Here is a 5,476-nt window from a genome sequence, read left to right on the forward strand (position 1 = left end):
TAACATCATCTAACCTATAGCATCCTGATATATGTAATCTTTATTGTTCAAAATTGATAAATCAAGGAAGGAATTTTACATATGGTTCCCTGAAGATTTTAATTATAGCATTTAGTTCAATTTGATTTAACTTTTTTTTGCTTTATCAAATCTGAAATTGTTCAATTATTTATCAAAATAGTGACTAGAAATTCTCTGCCCTCCAATAGAAAATTTTGATAATGGGAATCCAGGGAAAACAGGCTCATTGCGTAGGATTTAGTTCTATAGTCATTTGTGTTAGTCTGGGTTTTCCAGAGGAACAGAACCCATAAAATATGTAAACATAGAAAGAGGTTTAGTATAAGAAATTGACTCACGTGATTATGGAGACTGAGCAGTCCCAAGATCTGCAGTTGACTAGCTGGAGACCCAGAAGAGTCAATGGCGTGGTTCTAAAGTAAATGGCGTGGTTCTGAATCTAAAGACCTGACTCAGAACTAGAAGAGCCAATGGTATAAGTTCCAGTTTGAAAGCAGGCAGGCTGGATACCTAAAAAGAGTCAGTGTTTCAGTTCAAGTCCAAAGGCAGGAAAAAACCATTGTCCCAGCCGAAGGCAGTCAGGCAGTCAGGCAGTCAGGCAGTCTGTTCAGGTCTTCAATTGATTAGACGAGGCCCACCCACGTTAGGGAGGGCGATCTGATTTACTCAGTCTACCAGTGCAAACATCAGTCTCCTCCAGAAGCACCTTCACAAACACATCCACAATAATGTTTGACCGAATGTTAGGGCACCACCTTGTGGTCCAGGCAAGTGGACACATAAATTAACTGTCACGTCACTTTATTAAGAACCATCCATTCATCACTTCGGGAATAGTAAACCTGCATGTTTACTTCCGGCATTTCTCACGTATCAGTAGCTCTTCTGCAAGACTTTTCCCACTTCACTGGGATTTTCGTACAACTAGATGATATATCTAGCCTTTTGAACAAAAGAATATGAGAAATGAGATATTGAATCAGTCCTGGGATCTAAGAAGGCAGGTACCAAGGGGTGTATTTATTTAATCAGTCTGCAAACAGCACCCCTTCCTCTTGTAACTCAGTGATCCCCAGGGCTTCCCCCTCTGCAGTCTGTGGTCACTCCTCCTGAGGAGGTAAGCACAGTGCTCTGGCCCTGCCCCCTGGAGCCCACCCCATTTACTGGAAAGGCCTGTTCCTGAGAAGTTAAATAGTAATTCGACAATTAAATTACAACATAAAACAATGTCAGGAGACAGCACGAGTAATTGTTATTGTAATCAGATATTTGAGTTAAAGAATAGTTAGCTGATTTCTGACCCTTCCTCTTTTACCAAGTGAGTACAGTGAGATCTTGAGAGATAAGGTGACTTGCTCAAAGTCATGCCACTAATTAAGGAAGTTCAGAGAAAAGAGAAATTGAGAGTGATATTTTAATAGACTTCATGGAGGCTGTGCCCGAAGCTGGCCCACCCGCCCGCCTTCCCTTTCTCGTGGGCTGCACGTCTGCTTTTTCTCATTTTAAGCTGACCGTGGACTTCGCCCAAAGATAGCCACACACAGATTCCCAGCCCCAAGGAGAAAGATCTGATTAGCCGTGGCTAGCCTCTGGGTTGGGTCCATTTTTATTAGTTGTGCACCCTAGGTCCATTCAGCTGTGGCCAGTCACACAGTCAAAAGGAGTGTCCTGCTTTACGTGTCACCGTCCCTTAACCGTGACATCTCAAAGATAGGGATGTATTGCTGCAGAGAGAAAATCGTGAGCACTTCTAGTACAGGCAGAGATGCACACTACATGTTTCAGAAGTCAAGCATACACTAACTAGAGCAGCCTTTCTGTATAAAGGGATACAAGGCCTCAGTTACAATGCAGAACTGTACATTTTAGGTTTTAGCCTATAGATACTAGAGAGACAATGCAATAGTTTATTTCGCAAACATTGTATTTATTATCTAAAAGTAACTTGCAAGATATGGGAAAATGGTATCTAAATTATATCACCTTAGACCAGTGATTCTCAACGACTGGCGATTTTGTCCCCCAAGGGACATTTGGCAATGTCTGGAGACATTTTTGTTCATCACACTGGGAGGGACTGCTACTGGTGTCTGGTGCACAGAGGTCAGGGTTGCTGCTAACCATGCTACAGTGCACAGAAGCCACAACAAAGCACCGTCTGGTCCAAAATGTCAATAGTTGTGAGGTTGAAAAATCCTGTATTAAACCCACGGCGGAACCGTGCAGCCGTTGGCAACAGTGGCAGCATCTCAGTGGAAGCATACGTTGCCCTGAGCTGAGAGGCAGGATAAAAACTTCGATTTAATGAAGAACTTGAGCGAGAGAAAGAACTATTCCCCTAAAATATTCAACTGATTCTAATGTATACATATTTATTTCCTTTAGAGTAAACGGGGTATTTTTTCTTTTTACTTTTGAGAAAGTGATCTGTTACTTTGCTACAGCTTAATACAGCCTTCACTGTCATTCCAAAATGTTATTTCTTATAATAGTTTTAGATGATACCTCAACTGTGCGAACATCGTTTAAAGCAAGCAGCTGCTCCAAGCAGCACTTTGTTCCTCAGTAGGCATTACTCAGTTCCCATGTGCTTGGAAAAATTCTACTTGTAGTAGAAGACACTGACCAATATCTTCTGTTTTAAGCAAACTTTAGTTTTGTTAAATTATAAAGAACTAAGGTAAAACAACGTAGTCCGTGAACACGGGAACAAAACTCAAGAGATCATTATAATGGTGAAATACAGCATTTTCTAGTGATTACACTCATGTTTCTTTGTGCTGCTTTAGCAAATCATTTAATGAGTCATGGAACTTTTCTCTTTAAAGATTGCAAAAGTGAGACAAAAAACTTCTGCACGTACCTCCCCTGCGATCCCCAATTGTTAACATATTTCGCTACACTTGTTTTTGTCTTTCTGTTCTTCTGTCTTTGTGTATGTGTACATATATGTATTAATATACACACCTTCTTACATACATCGTTGCAATGAATCATTTGAGAGATGCAGGAATCATGCCCTTTTACCCTGAGTACTTCAGAATAACAGCGTAATACTATGATCTAATCTACAGTTCTCATTAAAATTTTTCAATTGTTCCAGTTGTATCGTTTATAGCATTTTGTTGATCTGGTCCAAGATCCAAGCCAGATCCCACTTTGCAGTTAGTTTTCATTTCTCTTTTAATCCACGATGATTCCTCAGCCTTTCTTTGTGTCGGCCTTTCATAGCATTGACGTGTTTTAAGGTCACAGGCCATTTGTATTGTAGAGTACCCTTCGATTCGGATTTGCGTGATGTTTCTGCATATTAGATCCAGGCTATTCATCTGGGCAGAAGCAATGCTTCTCGCTTCCCATGCAGCGTATCAAGAAGCGCAGGATGTCATTTTGTTTGATTATTGATGATGTTAACTTTGGTTGAGGATTGTGTTTAAGGTGAAACGTTTATTAAGCTTAAAAATATTTATGGCTCTATAGCTTCTTCCTTTGTCTCTTCCTTAGGAACCGCTTCAGGTAGAAATCTCAGGGCAGAGATACGTAGCTTTCATCAGAATGGCTACTATGCGCTAAGCACGCCGTACGTGATCTCTCTTAATTCTCACAGCAGTTCATTCATTAGCATCTACTGGGTGTCATAAAAGAAGCAATCCTTGGCCTCAAAGAAGTCACATCCTGTCAGGGAAACAGTCACAACGCATGGTGGTCAGCAGAGAGTGGCATGCACAGGGCACTGTGGGGGATTTCAGCAGGGGCACCCGACTCAGCCTGAGGGCCCCATCAAGGGTGGCTTCCTAGAGCCCACGAAGCTTGAACCAAATTTTGAAGATGATTAAGAGCTAGGGAGAGCCAAGGAGGGATCATCACAGGCCAAAGGGGCAAAGCATGAGAATTTGAGAGAATGTGGGGCATGGCTTGTTCTGGGAGACAATACGGTTTTAGGATGGGCTCAGCCTATGGCACACATGGGGAGCCCCAGGAGGGTATACTGAAAAGACAGGCCTGTCCAGAGCAGTGAGACCTCTGTGCGTTGAGGAGGTTGGAGTCTATCCTGAAACTCTGTGAGCGGCCAGTGAGAATTTTGGGGGCATGGGAAGAAGGTCACTCATTCGTTAAACAGATATTCAGGAACATTTATTGTGTACCCAGCCTTGTTTTAGAGGCTGAGAATGTAGCGGTGAACAAGAGAAATAAGTCTTTTGCTCTTATGGAGATTACACTCTTAAATTGTACTTTAAAAGATCATGCTATCAATAAGGTGAAGACTACATTAGAGGCACAGAGACTAGTTAAAAAGCAATTAGATAACTGTGGTTATCCCCACTTTATATAGATTTTTTTTAATTGCTTCTATCCTAATGTCACAAAATTGAGACTAGAAGTAGTGTCCTAGATAAATATCATTTATGCCAATTAAACTATGAATTTGAGTTATCTGCTACACTATGTATGCAGTTTAAGATCATTCAGGGTTTTTTTTTTCATGTTACAGGATCTGACAGCCCCTGGTTATTTCTTAGAGACGTTGATCCTTAAAAGGAATCTAACGGATTTCCCAGGACTTGGACATGTTACTTGGTTCTTCCTCTTTTCTTCCTGTCTGTGATGTATAATTAATCATAGATTACTTCATTTTGTTTCATTTCATTTACAACATTTATGAGCTTCACTTTGTCAGAATGAAATGCTTGTCCCCTCCTTTCCTTTCCAAAGTGGCATAATTAGTGTTAGCATCTTTTTTAACAGGCTACATAAAGTTTAGTGGCTGGATTAAATCAAGTCATTAACATAATGTGCTACCCAGTTTGCCCCTATCTCTCTTCGTTTCCAGGACATCAAAGTGCCACAGTACCAGTGTAATTGGGCCTTGCTGGCCTGTCAGGTTCTGTCAGCCTGATGGCTGCTGCTTTTACTGAAAGGCTTCTAGGCATGATAATTAATGGGGGCGGGGGGGAGAGGGGGCGCATGGTGGCGAGAAATGTAAAACTTTGGACATTTCTCTATGAATATTTTATTAATTTGAATAATCAGAAGTTAACAGTATCAATTTGATGTATAATACATTGATTAAAAGCCTTGTTTTAGGTCCTCAAAATAGACATCAAAACTGAAAATTTGCATCTGTCACGGCATTAAAAAAATTAACAATCTTTCTTTCACATTATTTCTAATGTTATCATTTAAGTAAGGCAGCTTTCCATGTTCACAACTAAATGTACTGCCATCCACTTGGATTTCTTAAAGTGTGCCCACAAGCGAGGATGGGAAGTCAGGCTGGATCAGAGCAGTGGGCTCTTCTGTGCAGTACGTGTTTACAGCTTTCTCTTTTTCCGTTTCTACTAAGAGCAGTTTTGTCAGAACAGCCATGTTCAGTTGGACTAAATTGCAGTTCCCCTTGGACAGCGGGGTTTCTGGAACAGTATGAACTGGCACTTCCAGGTGGCTGCAACAGGGA

This window comes from Pteropus vampyrus, unplaced genomic scaffold (assembly GCF_000151845.1).
Source record: "Pteropus vampyrus isolate Shadow unplaced genomic scaffold, Pvam_2.0 Scaffold51, whole genome shotgun sequence".
Taxonomy (NCBI): Eukaryota; Metazoa; Chordata; class Mammalia; order Chiroptera; family Pteropodidae; genus Pteropus; species Pteropus vampyrus.